This window comes from Cyprinus carpio, chromosome A3 (assembly GCF_018340385.1).
Source record: "Cyprinus carpio isolate SPL01 chromosome A3, ASM1834038v1, whole genome shotgun sequence".
NCBI lineage: Eukaryota > Metazoa > Chordata > Actinopteri > Cypriniformes > Cyprinidae > Cyprinus > Cyprinus carpio.
The window spans coordinates 14,010,409-14,025,950 of NC_056574.1; the positions used below are offsets into that span (position 1 = coordinate 14,010,409).

The 15,542-nt window shown below is 34.1% G+C and overlaps 1 long non-coding RNA gene across 2 annotated transcripts; it reads right to left on the reverse strand.

Moving 5' to 3' along the window:
- Positions 1 to 5,840: 5,840 nt before the first annotated feature.
- On the reverse strand, positions 5,841 to 8,743 carry LOC109067938. Of its 2 annotated transcripts, XR_002013924.2 has the most exons (4): positions 8,602 to 8,743; positions 8,414 to 8,498; positions 7,590 to 7,833; positions 5,841 to 6,478 (listed from the first exon to the last, which is right to left on the reverse strand). It is a non-coding gene; the product is annotated as an uncharacterized LOC109067938 (long non-coding RNA). The 2 variants fall into 2 exon arrangements; XR_002013923.2 differs by having other exon boundaries at positions 8,414 to 8,734.
- Between the last annotated feature and the right edge of the window lie 6,799 nt (positions 8,744 to 15,542).

Here is a 15,542-nt window from a genome sequence, read left to right on the forward strand (position 1 = left end):
TTTGTCTCCATCCGTTGCTCACATCTTTATTTCATTCCAATTTTCACCCAGCACGATGGAAATGGAGTGGGAGTGTTGGGGAGCTGGATAAGATGGAAGTGGCTGAGAGGAGACAAAAATAAAACCCAATTTCAACAATAGCTCAAACCCCTGCCTCAGTGTCTACAGGAAGACGAGCCAGCGCACCATCAGCAAGTCCTGGAATTTTGTATTCCGCTGTAGGGAGTTTTTTTAAGCTTTATTTTTCACAGACGTCCTTGAAAATAAGGCAGGGCGACTAAACAGTTGTGGCACTTAAAAAAAGTATTTCTGGGAGAAAAAAAAGAAGTGAACCACCTGAAACCTATGGACACTAACCGCTAATTTTGTCCCTCTTCTTCTTCTTTTTTAGAGGCTACAGTGAGGTGGGAGCTTACAATGGAAATGAATGTTGTTGGTTTTTAGAAGGTTTAAATGCAGAATAACAAAGCTTGTAATTGTAAAATCACTTACATTGTTATTATTTAAAGTTATGTATTATTTCAGCTGCAAAGTTTTTCTTGTCAGTTTTATGATCATTTAAGGTACAGTAGTACGCTGTCATGGCAACAGTGTTGTAAAATGAAATAAAATTTTACATGGAAAAATCTGGAAAGCTTTTATATATTTTATATTTGCCACACTAAAATCATATTAATGCACATTTTGATTAAATATTGTGGATTTTATTGTGTCTATTTTAACATTGATTTTTATTAACATTCATCACAATGTGTCCATTCATTTCCATGTGAAGCTCATAATGTATAAATCATGAAAATCATTGTTTAAAAAAAATTAATTGTTGTTATTTTTATCATTTTATTTATTTATTGTTAAAAGCTGTGCATTATTTGAGCTCTAAAGTTGTTCTTGTCAGTTTTATGGTCATTTTAGTCAGCTGTCATAGCAACTTAGCTGTCATAGCAACAAGCATATAATTTTACATATAACTTTACAAGTTTATTTATTTATTAATGCCACACTAAACTCATGTTAACACACTTTGTTTACATATTGTGGCTTTATCATTGTTTAAACAGTATTATTACTGTATTAAATTATTTACGCTGACCCCATTCATTTCCATTGTAAGTGTTTTATTGTAACCCCGATTTAGTCTTTTTTGTAAACAAAAAAAGAGATGAGCCAAAATGAATGTTGATTGAGTTGAACTTGTACTGAACCTGGAATATTCCTTTGATTTTTCCTGAAATTCCCCCTCTTGGTTTCTTTTTCCTTCATGGAGTCACTGCTCGATTAGCTTTGTGTGTCCAACATGTGAATCCTGTCTGACGTGTATAGAACGGATGGATTAAGAGTTTTCTGTCCATCCTGGTCAGATGGCATTACATATCAGACCTATCATCCCCTCAAATGACAGCAAATTACTGCGACGCTGTCAGGTATGAGCTCTAATCACACTCAGCTCTCCAGAGGGAATATAATCACACCCCAGCCTCACTGCAACTCAGCAAATGGATTAAAAACTGCCCTCTGACATCCACAGAAGACCTTTTCACAGAAAAACACCATGGATTTGCCATATAATATAACATGGGAAAACCATCACAGTAATATCATGGTGTTCTTTGTAAATACAATGGTGTATGATGATGACATAGTACGACAGTGGCCCAAAAAAAGTACTTGAGCCACACTTAAAATGTATGAATATCATTTCATTAGATAGCAAAATTTGAAACCAAGTGGCAAACAAATGACTTCAAATGATTTTCCCAGGAATAAATTACATTTTCTTACCCATGTTTTGAAACGATATTTAAAGTAACTGGTGTGTTGTTGATTTTCAGATTTTAACTATGCCACCATCGACACCGCGTCTTGTTTTGTTTATATGCTTGGACGGCTGCTGCAGCAGAACACTGATTGATTTGTTGCCATGTCCACTCATTATAAGCGTCTTTGGGCTTGTTGTTTAGGCTTAGCTCATAAAGAGATCCAGTGTATGGAACTGATAGGGACAGGAATAAAAAAAGGCAGGTGATTATGGAGGAGAGTAGGTCTTGTTTCCAATATAAAGCATTTGGATTTATTCAGGATTATGGTTGTCTTGTTCGTTTTTTTTTTTTTTTTTTCTAGCAATTATGGTGCCACAATTTATTGATTCAAGCCATGTACCTTGTTCCATGTGATATCTTGCACTGCACATACAGAAGAGAGCCATCTCTGATACGTGTTTACATCAGAATTAGAATCAGAATGAGCTTTATTCGCCAAGTGTGTGCAAACAGACAAGGAATTTGTTGCACAAACATACATACATATATGGCATTGAGAATTAAAGAACATTTAAAAAGACTAGGAAAAAAATAATTATAACAATAATAATGTGGTATGAATCTGAACAGATGATTTATGTAGATTTCTGCATTATTTACTGTATGTACAGCTGTATAAATAAAAATATGCATATGTATTTACATAATACTTGAGAAAGAGGCAATAATTAGTTAAGATGTGTCAGTTGTTCTGTAGAATTATTGTAAATGCAGTTGTCACTACTTGAATTTTGTGGGAGTTAATTAGAATGCGCTTTTAAGTTCTGTAAATTACTGAACTGTGTGTGAACAGAACAGGTTTAAGCTCTAAAATTGACAATTGCATTTTAGCGGCAATGTGCAAGTGGCCAATGGTCAACAATATACATTTTCAACAACATATCTACTGTTTTATAATTCAAAACCATTTATTTTTTCAAAAACGTAGGTGCTTGAAAAAGGTCTGTCTTTAAAATGATTGCTATTGGTTTGATGTTTAGTTGTATAATGCAGGAGTGTTACTGGGCCCTACCTGAATGTTTTTCGCCCGGCCATAGCAATCTTATTTTCAGCTATTCTTATTGGATCTTTTTGTTCCTTATTTTTTATGTGTACACTGCAGCATTTCAAGTCACAATGGCAATTGCATTAACACGGCATTATTCTATTTTTTGATACTTTAGGACAGATAAATTGCTTTTTTGTTGAATGTTACACATGTCATAGAAGAACTTTTTCCCCTAAAAGTGGGCTGTTACCATACTACTGAATGTGCTGAACAACATGTGAATGCCTATTCTGTTCACAATACATATTTAGAAACTTTTTGTAAAGCATGCGGTTTCTTCAAAGTGTATGTTTGAGGCAAGACTGTGTAACTTCCTGTTGTAAAACAAAACATGATAGTCTCAAAGTCATGGTAACCACAGACCTTATTTTAGTTACAAATCAAGAACCCCTATGCTAAAATCCCAAAGGAAATTCCTGAGGGAACCCATGGCTTTAAAATGCTAATTCTCTTCCAAGTTGTAAAGCTCTAAAATGAACCACTCTGTATAGTCTAATTATTTAGTTCAAAACGTAGTGTGTTCAGTCTTAAAGGGACAGATCTCTGAAGAAAAATAAATAAATAAATAAATAAATTAACTTATCAATCAGTAAATAAAACAAAATAAAATGAAACTCAATCATCATCATGTTGTTCCAAACCTGTTTTATATTATTTATTCTGTAGAGCACAAATAGAGTAATTTTGAGAAGTTTCTCAGTACTTTTTGTCTATAATGGAAGTTAATGTTAACTAAATCTGTTCAGTTACCAACATTCTTCAAATATTTAGTTTGTGTTCAGCAGATGAAAGAGAGTCATACAGTTTTGGTATGGAGTAAATGATGACAATTTTGTGTGAGCTCTCCTTTAATGCATTCCGTTCTTCTTGAGGATGTGTAGCAGTGTTTTAGAAATCACACATACCAGAAGAACTGTTTTAATTAGGTAAATTCATTAAATATATGATACAAGACAGTGACCACATTAACCGCTTCCAATTTGTGTGAAAAGCGATGATAAAAATGTAAAAAGGCACTTAATGAGTGTAACTGAAAAGCAGTTCCATGATTAAAATGAGTTGTACAGTTGTATTTTTTAAACTATATATATATATATATATATATATATATATATATATATATATATATATATATATATATATATATATATATTTATTATTATTATTATTATATATATTTTTTTTTCTCAAAACTTTCCTGTTAAGGCCTCTGATGTTCCCTTTGTTTTACACCATTATAAGATATTAAAGCAGAAATACTTTTAATTCATGTTTTATTAACTCCAGATGAACATATGTTATGCACAATAGTGAATGATTAGAGAATAATGTTTCAAATAAATAAAAATGTCAAATGTACAAGCCTATTTTGAGCAAATACACCATATTTTAAAAAGGTTCAGAGCTTAATTTACATGGAATAATTTAGCTGGGTCACAGTACATCTCTATAGAAAATGTTGGCAGGTCTAGTCGCTCTCCTGATTCCAATCAATGGCATTCATACATTTTAAGTGTCCAAATACTTTTTGAGCGCACAGTATTAAAGTGCAGCCACATTTTGTAAATGTATCACAAGGAGTTGTTGTTTTACATGTCATCCAGGGCTTTAAGAATGTACCACTGTATAGAAGAATATCAATCCAGCCTAGTCACACCACATTCATATGCATTGATCTGCTGAGACTTCATCTTGAAATCAATATCCACCACTGGCTGTTGCACTAAGAAATAATATATTGGCAATTGAAATTCATAGATTGTGCATGCACTTCTTCCATTTTCCAGAGAACTCAAAGTGTTGCCCAATACTGCCTGATTGGGAATAGTTGCAGTGATTGACAGGTCATGACTATGTTTAGAACAGCAGAAGAATCACCTTCTACTTCACCTCTGCTGGACAGAGAGAATCAAATATCTCATACTGAGAGTGAAAGTAAAGAATTCATTAAAGAACTGATATCTGACATGGACAATAACAAATCCAAAACAATAAAAAATTAATTTATCATTATTTTTTGCTATTCTTAGATGATCTCAAGTGTATAAAGCTAAGAAATGGTAATCTCTGAGTTTATAGATGTTGCTCTGCCTCATTGTGGCTATAATCAAAACAATATGTTTAAAATGTTCTGTTTCACATCCATACAGGCACTGTGTTCACTCCATATGTGCATTGCTTTGTTTAGCATATATAAAACAATCTGTTCTTTTTGTTCATGGCTCTCGTATGTATTTCATTCGGAGTGGTTTGTATCTGTGATTTGTTCCCTTGTTCACTGAATATCTGCTTGTGTGTTTTGATGATGGTATTGGATTCCCTTCATTACTCTGATGGATTCTGACTCCAGTATTATGAACATGGACTAAAACACTCTACTTGGATCCTTCAGACTGATTAAATCTTGTATTGTTTCTCAGGCATTGAAAAATGGGCCAGTGAGCGAGAACAGCCAGAGAAAACCTGAATAATTATGAGCCCCGGAGAAATGCTTGACTTGTGATTCTTGACACAACAAATATTCAGGGTATAATTAGGAGATAAAAAATATTTCACTGCAGCAACCATGTCATCTTAATCCCAAATGGCCATCATAAATTATTCTCTCTTAATGATTAAAAAACTATTAAAAACACTTATTTTTTTCCTCTGGGACAATTTATCATCTGATTATGATGTAAATACTATTTAAAATGACACAAAATAAAGACTCCATATTCATCCTTATTTGCAAATGTCAGACATCTTTATTATTTTACATATTTAAGTGTAGAGTTTTTAACTGGATAAATATTTACTCCTGAAGGTAAAACACTCCAGCTGTATTTAAGTAAAGGTATTTGTTTGCTTACCGGCTATAAGACAGAAGGCTTTATATCCACAGTGGAGAAAATACATATTTACACATTCTCAGTCTACAGGTTTAATATTTTACAGTCTTAAAGGAAAACAATCCACCACAATTGGGAAAATAATCTTGCATTGTGATTTATTGACCTGTCGGTCTAGTGCACATCATTTACAACATAATTTTGTAATATAAATTATATTTTCACACAAGAAGTTTTAGAAGAAATGTTAATGATAAATGCAAAGTTTGGCTAACCTGATACATAATTAAGGGGGATGCCACATCCAATTACATGACTGGCTCCAATTTATGAAAAAAAAAGAGATTTATTGTCGTTTCCAAATGACTGCAACTATTTTAGAAATGTCTTGTTAGAGCTGCTTTCCATTATATTTGATGAGGTTTGCGTCACTGATTCTGTTTCTTTCCTGTTTAGTATTGTATGAAGCTCTAGATAAACATAGGCGACTTGGATTAAAGAGAAAATAGTAATACAACTGTTTAACTCTATTGTCTGCTATTGTCTTCCAAAAAGAAAACACATATCGTAAAGGTGAAACTTTAGTCAGTTAGCTGAATGATACATGCAGTGCTGCATTCTTTTTGGAACAGCATTGGGATTCGTATTGCAGGGGAGCTTATAAATGTTGCAGATCACTAGGTTTTGGAACAGAGCAAATGTCTTTGTTTCCCTTTTAATTTGAGAAGGCCACCACTGGTTGAGAGAACTGGAATAGATGGTCCACAGGAGACTGTTTTCTGAAAAAGAAAGGAAAACAATAAATGGATGACAAATTACAGCAAGTCACCTTCACATAATCTGAAATAACAGTGAAGCTCTAATATAATAATATAAGAGCCATAACAGCAGAGCACAGAGCTGATATGTTTGCTATGTTAACAAGATATACGCAGTTGACTTTTGAAATGTTTATTTTAGTCTAATATAAATTCATGCTGCAGTTCTACTTTGATCATGTTTACACACAACCACACACACTTTAGGCACATGGAACACTATTTTATCTTACACTTGGGATACAAATATACAATTTATTTATACTTATTCAAAGTCTCACCAAGTTTTCCAGCTATTATTTGTATATTAGTATAACTTATATTCAGACCGATGGCTCGCTAACTTACAATTAAATTTGTTTTTCTAAAGTATAAACAGATAAATTCATCTGAAGTTCAATTTGATTAGGATAAGTAAATATTTTTTATTTTTTTTTTACCTTGTAATTACTATTTGTACCAGTTTTTTAGATTCAGGCCAATTTGTCTCATCCAATATTATTGACTTAATTATTATTATTAGATTTTGTTTTGAGGAGCCACTGCCTGTTTTGCCTCCTATTTACCATTTAAAAGCTTGAGGGTCTGTTTTTATTTATTTATTTATTCATTTGATGTTTTCGAAATAAGTATTTTATGTTGAGCGAGACTGAATTTATTTGATCAAAAATATAATGAAATATTATCACAATTGTTTTCTATTTGAATATATTTTCAAACATAATTTATTCCTGTGATGGAAAAGATTAATTTTCATCATCATTTCTCATGACTCCAGTATTCAGTCACATGATCCTTCAGAAATCATTCTAATCTGCTGATTTGCTGTTGAAGAAACATTTCTTATCATCATCAGTATGGAAACTGATACATTTTATACAAGATTATGTGTATTATGTGATACAAGATTATTTGATGAATAAAAAAGAATTCAAAATAATTTTTTTCTAACATTTTAAATGTCTTTACTGTCACTTTTGATCAATTTATTGTGTCCTTGCTGAATAAAACTATTCCCAAACTTTTAAAAAGTAGTGTAAACACATATAAATGCCTCATTCTGGGTACTTACAGACAAACATTCGAATGCACATGCCACACATGGCAATCACATTGGCGATGCTAAGAGCTCGACCGCACTCCGGACTCATCAGACAGTTCTTGGTGCTAATACAGCACCTGCAGCAGCAGCCCTGCCTGTTATCAGCGGAGCGGCTCTGACTAGTGTTGCTCGTGTGCTGCTGGGTAATAACTTCTTCATAAAGCGGTGGTGGTTTCCTGTAATCCTCCTCCATGACTAGTCTCCTGGATCAGGCCTGAGAGAGGATGTGATAGTTACGCAGTGACTCACGGATGCAGAGAATCAATCGATTGTAATTTTATCCCAGTATCTGACAACAGCCTTTCATTGCCATTAACTGATATGGAAATAAATCAATTCTCTATGGATCACATAAGCTTTATCTGAACTCTGTTGACATGGAGAATGCACAAGTAGGAATGTTTTGAATATTCAATGACAATTAGCTAATAAAGTGACGGTGCTTTTTTTTTTTTTTACATTTGGCAAATGATGATGACTTAAATGGGTGCAACGAGTGACATAGTTGTGAGATGAATGTGTCTAAGCTCAACCCTTCTATAGCATAGCTCAAGGGTGAAATGGCAGCAAAATCATTCAAAACAAGCACTGATTTCCTCCTCGTTGTCTGTTTCATTTTCACAGACTCACAGTTAAAAGCTCCTAAAGAAGCAGAACGGAGGACGCTTTTATTACAACAAACTTTTCACACCAAAAATTCAGTTCCAATCAAATAATTTACCCAAAGACGAGGCTGCAGGATATGTTTCAGATTACTCAAATTACCAGAGAACTGCCATTTTAATTCAGTGTACCTTTGTCAAGTGCCTTCTGACGTGTAGAGTCTTCTTTTTTCTTTAATTTTCCTCTCTTCTTCAGTTCCACTCCTGTTTGTTTTTTCTTGAAATTGAGAAGAAATTAAAATCCCAATCACCGCACTGCCACAAAAAGGAGAAAAGAGCATAGAAACGACATTCTCTGCTTCTCAGATGATCTTGTTTACCTCTTTTGTATCTCCTGTGCTCTTTAAATCTTTTAAAAGTCACTGTAAAAAAGTAAATTTCAGTAAGTTCAATAACATGCACCCAATTTATCTTTCTTGTGATGTTGACAGAGCTGATCTGATGTACGCCTGGGTGGACTCCTAAATATACATACTGTACCTCTGTGAAAGCGAGTTTCAGGGCGTGCAAATCCAGTTATTCCTGTCTGTCCTCTGAGAGTCAGTCATTCTGGAGCATACAACGTCAAGCAAAGCCTTTTTTTTATTTTGCATGATTGCACATGCTTTTTCACTTTTAAATAGATCCTCTAAATACATTTAACAGATGTCACGTGTATAGTTCACAGAATCAGTTGTATTTGGTGCTTCAATATATACAGTAGTGTGAAGTACAAATGCACTTTAAATGCACTTCCTTCATGTTTTTCAGTCTTTTGCTGTTATATTTGCAATATATTAACTTTTAAAGATACTTTCAAATTACACTACAGTTAAAACTGTAATCAGTTACTTTGCTTTTGCTTTAGTATGTTGGGCAACACATCCAAATAAGCATACTTATAAAAGTAACTTTTCATTTGACATTATTACAAAGTGTGCTTTTTAAAAGACACTTCATGAAATCATACTCTTGAAAATCACAATTGCACTCATGTGGATTTTATTTAATTACAAGTACAGTTTTCGTGTATTTTTAAGATTTGAAATACAGTATAAGTACACATTCAATAAGTGCATTTCTTTCATACGGGTGATAATGTAAATAAATAATGTAAATGTAAATAATGTAAAGGGTTACCAATAGCTTGGTTTCATGGAATCAGATTCTAACTTTGGAACCACAGCAATGTACTAGTTAGTATAATCATGGTGGAACTAACATATGTGCACAACTCATTTGTTACTCCATCACCTTCTGTTGGTTTCTGTGTAGACCTGGGCTGCTGGGTGGTCAGAACGGCAGCGCAGGAGTCGGCAATCCTGGTGCACATGAAACACAGAGTGTAGCGGCAGTCATCCGAGCAGATGAGACAGCAGCCGTCCAGACAGAACTGACAGCACAGGTTAAAGCAGCGGTCCACACAGGGCTCATCCCGGTGACACTTGTCCCCACAGCTTTCCCTGCACTCAGAACATGGCATCCATAGCAGCTTTTTTTCATTTTTACTTTCCATGAGCTGGAGAAAGGGATGACAAGCTGTGTTTGTTAACAGTGAACTTATAAGCCTCAGGGTGGCCCGGGCCGCCCTCTTTCTGTGCTGAGTCAATTATTAGACAGTGTCCCATGATTAGCAGCTCAACAGAGAAGAGTTTAGAGTCTGTCTCCCCTCAGGACGAGTGTGGATTGACTCTCAAAACAGTTGCTTGGGAACTCTGTTCTGTGCGCTTGCATAAATGCATTCGGTAAATGTCCGAATGTTAACAAATGTAGCATAATAACCCACAAGAGACGTCACATTTGAATCAGTCTTTATGGGCCGCTTTATCTTACAACGAGCATGCCTGATATAATGACAGCTTGAGGGACATTTATTCACCTTAGGCACAGAACAATATCAGCAAAATGGAATATGGGACACGGGACTTTTTCTAGTCCTGACTGCACATGTTTATGTCTATGTAAACTATGTTGACTCCTTGTTGTTTTAAGTTGGGGTTAATGACTTTTTTTTTGTGCGTGAAATGATAACAATGAAACCTCAAATACTACAATTTTCTGTATTTGCCAAGGTTTTGAATGACTTTCTAAAAACATTCATTAGGATTCTAAATGATTAAATCATTCAATTAATACACAATCAAAACTCATTTCTTTAGTTTATTGAAAATTCAGCTGGCACATACACTGAAAGCAAGTAACTGCCACATATAAAAGATGATAAACAAATCATTTATCAAAGGATGAGAGACTACTTATGTTGCATTCAATTTCTGCATTTATCAGTTCATGCTTTCCTCTGAGGATCAAACCCTTGATGTTGATGTTGCTAGAATATCAACGAGTCAATTATTCTTATGTCAGCCCCACATCAGTAGATTCTGGTTTTATAAAGTCAAAGACATAATCGTATTTGGACGCAATATAACTATGGAACATCAAGATCAGAACTACCCTTATGAAAAAAAAATACTTTTAGCATACTTTTAAATAAATTGAACTGTATGTCATGTTTTCAGACAATTAAATAAATATGTATTATATTTTAAGTTTATATTGAATGCAGAACATAAGACTATGTTTTTGACCTACTTTAAAAGTAATTTTACAATTAATTCTGTTGTATTTGAAATATGATTAAAGTGAACTGCTAAATAAATGTATGATCATTTCTTTTGAAACATGCATGTCATGGATTTAAATATTTTTAATTACACATTTATAATAATGAAGTTGCAATTTAGTACATTTAAAATATATAAACTTCAAATGTAATATTAAACACCACACTATAGTTAAAATCATAATCAAGCAATTTATATGTTTTATAGTGTTAGTCAACATAAAAAATGAACTACTTTAAAACATGAAGAGATTATTAAAACATGATTTAAAAGGTTTATTTAAAACGCTTAAAGTAAAACTGTTAATTTTACATTTACAAAGTGCATTTTTTTTTAAATGTGTACTTGAAGTGTGTTAAACAGTCTCATGACTGTTTAACACACTTCAGTACACATTTTAAAAAAGTGTACTCTCTTTAAAATTGGCCTTTTATTTAAGTTATATTATTTGCAAAAATACAATACAACTGTACAAACAATGCAATTAAGTGGCCTTCTTTTTCAGAAGATTTTGGCTTTATTAAATCAAAGCCATGTATTTTGACAAAATGTAGCAGTGAAACACCAAATCCAGACCTAGACCCTTCAAAACTCTATTTGAACTATCAAGTTGCATCCATACACCATAACCAGTAGCATTTTGGCATAAGTGACCCCAAGATCAAGACTCCAGCTCAGGTCATAAAGAGTTTGAGTGGAGTGCTGACATTGCCACGATAGTCACTTTTTGAGTGGTCTCCTTTGTTTAGCTTCTTTGATATGTGTAACTGCAGAATCAATGATGGTGAGATAAAATCAGAGAATTTGGAAATGTCACAAGGCCCATTTAAAAACCTTTTAATCTTTAAAATCATGTGGAAAATTAGATATTTATCGTGAAAGGCAAGAGGTGACTGTTCCCACACACATCTGTCTGAGACACACATACACAAACAGCCTTTCCACACAGTTCGCAAATCAACACACAGGGACATGACAAGTGAACCACTATAAAGCTGAAGTGACCTTGACTTCCCTTGTAGCAGAGTGTGAGCAGTAAAAGCCTGTAGTGTGCTATTGTTGGCCCTCGGGCTTCCATTAGTGAATGACATGACACATCTGTGAGATACGAGGGCATGCAGGAGATGATGGAGGCCAGCTGACAGGTCTCAGCATAGCAGTCTCACATTTGCGGTGGACTCACCTGTACAAATGCCTGTGCCTCACATTCACATGGGAATAAATCACGGCTCTGTCTCATTATCTTATTCATGCTGTAGGGAACTGCACCCAGTGGTGACTCTCGTTTATCCAGCTCTCTCACACTGTGTCTACGCAGACATCAGTGCGCCGAGGGGCGGATCTCTGATTTCATGACTACATACATTATAGCATATTTAAAAGACAAAATGTCAATACACTGTTGCATCCAAATGTAATATAGCAGTGTGCTCTTTGTTATTTCACTCGTGTGCCTGTATCAGCTATAAGCATAACTTTGGATGTACACTATTTACTGCATGTTGAGGGCAGGGAAATTCTTCAGGAAATTTTCAGGCAATTATTTTTGTTTGGAGCCACACAGAAAAGTTTTCTCCCTTGGATTAATTCCTGCTATTGGTAAAATGCTTTGATGAAGGTGTCTGCTTAATGAACATCTAAATGGTTCAGTGATCAGATCACCAAATGTATTAGACCCCTGTGTTTAGTGCAGTCCATTTGTGATCAGATCATCCGAGATGGATCTTAATACTCCGAGACCAAGTTACTACCAATGGAAGCACAGAAAGAAAAAAATAATAATTAAAAGAATATAGTTAAGTGCAAACTGAATGTAATGTTTTTAGACATTTAATCGCAATTACACAATTGAAATTAAATTAGGCAGTTACTTGAACTTAACAGTAATCAAAAGTGTACTTTAATATCATTTCTAATGAACCTTGTATGTCAGGTATTTAAATATATTTGTTTTTACACATCTGTAATGATGAAGTTTAAATTTAGTAGATTTAAATGTTTTTTAATTTAAATGTAATAACACAAAATACCATAAAAATCTAATGGTTTACATGCATTTTAAAGTAAAACTTTTAATTTGACATTATTACAAAATTGTACTTAAATCTGTTTAGTAACAGTTATGAAAGTGTAAGTACACTTAAGTTTCCTTTTGTTAATTAAGTGCACTTGTTTTTCATGAGGGATGTCACCTGATATGACTGGATAATGCTGCAGCATAGGAGCTTTCAGCCATAATATATTACAATCACTGCAACTTCATTTATTTACAGCTAGAAACATTTATATGTACCGGTGATATCTGTTCAGGTCAGGACTGATATGCTGATATGTTCCATATCAAGGCAGATAGGGAAAATAAAGTACCCTGCAGTGTGTCAGAAATAATAGCCAGGCTTCCATCAACTGAAGATGTTACATATTGCATTGAACACTTTCAATGTAGATGGCTTCATTGATTATAGTGGAATTCATTTTGTTTCGATGTGTCACACCACTTACGTCCAGTGCAGACATGGTATTACACTCTCTGCAGTCTCCTGGTGAAACATGGTAACCTAGACAATCAGGTCACTGATAGCCATTGATCAAACAGAGTCCAAAGGTTTTATTGTCGTGGTAATGTTGTGAAAGAATCTAAATAAACTAAGGAGTGATCCTGTGTGTCTCAGCGCAGCTATGCTAATGTTGTATTGTCTGGGGCTGAGATGTATTTAAGGATAATCAATCATGAGTTACAGGTGTGATTAAAGTTATGTAATGCACTCTTTCACTCCGCCCTGCTCCACCTCTGAGGAGTGAATGGGTTTCTGCTCTGATAATTACACTTCTCCAGCTATTCCCTTTCTCAGACATAACAATAGAGGAGACACAGAGCGTGAAGCGGGAGAGAGAAAGAGGGAGAGGAAGAAAAGCGGTAACTCACAATTTATTTCAGCTCTCCATTGAGATTCAGATGAGATTAAAGATGCTGTTTCGGTGCTCACAATTACCGTGGCGTCTCACAGTCCACAGCCATACCATCAGTTGACTTCAAATGTGGAGTGTCCAGATTTCTTAAAGTCTGGCATAGAATAAACAACAAGTTTTGACATCTACACTCTCAAAAGTTTGCACACACTTATGTTGAATAGACTGTTCTCATGATCTTATGATCAGCTTTGAAGTTAGCTTTGTAGACAGAAACAAACTATGACTATGTACTGTATAATGTTTTTTGGTATTTTAAATTTTTTTTTTTTTTAATGTTGGTTTAGTTTTAGTTGTGGTTGTGGAAAGCATCTTTCTTCAGACTTGCCTGCATATTAAGAAATTCATACAGGGAATGAAAATATATGTATTATTAACAAATTTGGTCACATAATTTGGCCAAAAATACATAATATTGTTATTTCTATTGTTAATTAATAATTTAAGACTACTTAAATATTAATTAATTAAATTAAATTATTGTTATTAAAACATGAATAGGTTAGTCCAAGTATTTGAATGAATGTGTACCACTGATTCCATTAATGTGATTAATGGTAAATTAACATTAATTTCCCTTAATTTCCTTTTCACTTGCAAAAGTTAGTGTTGTTATTGTTGAGGTGAGGACCAGACAGATTTGAACCAAATTGGATTGCAGAAAGACATTCTAGAATGAAAGTATGATCAAATCAACTTGCAGCAGTAAATAAACAGCTTTCTCCTTCCAATATCAAAAATGAAACCAGGGAGAGTGGCTAGAAGGACACTGAGGACATCAGTGAGTCTAACAGCTAAAACTGGGACATGTTCAATTTCATTTTTTTTTTTTTTTTGTCGGGTCATTGAGACACACATCATGAAATCAGGTGTGTCTGAACATCTGGTCTCCCTATTCAAATCACACACAGCTGCATTCATGTTCATGAAAACAATAACATCACAGCTGACTGGAATCAAGCACATGAATTTAAACAGTATTATGACGATTATAAAAACAATAGATTTCTGTTGCTTTCTCTGGCTAGTCTGTCATTTCACATCAGGATGCATACATTGTGCTCAGGTTATGAGTAAAAGTTTATCTCTTAAAAAAAAGTGTGTTAGATTTAATGCTGCTGCCAGCAGTAGGATGACAACGAGAGGTGAAATATAGCATAGAGCTCTGTGTAACCAGCCGCTCCAGCATTTCATTTGGACTGGCAACAAGCCGTCAAGATGCTCATATTTTACCCCATTGCTCTCTCAGGTTGTGCTCCAGAACTCAATGTTTTCCATCACATCTGTCAAAAAAGCAAAATGTGGGAGGTAACTGGTGGTTGGGGGTTGAAAGTGTGTGTGTTTGCATTTTATGGCATGAGGGTCCTAAAAAAATGGTGTTTTTTTAAGTACTTTCATCCTAATAGTGCATGCTCACTATAATAAATGTAAAAATAGGAGTAGATATGTAACATAATTTAGAAAAAAAAAAAAAAAATTTTTATAAGAATATTAGATGGCAGTGAAGCTCTACATGTCTGTCAAGAAGAGGCCCCTCCACTATTCCTCCTGCATTCAAAATTTATCATGGTACATATAAAGCACTTTAATTTAATGTACAAATTGTCTCCCCCAAAAAATCCTAAATTGTGCTATCATTTACTCACGAAGTATGACAGAATTAGTAGGTGATCTATACCTTTACAATA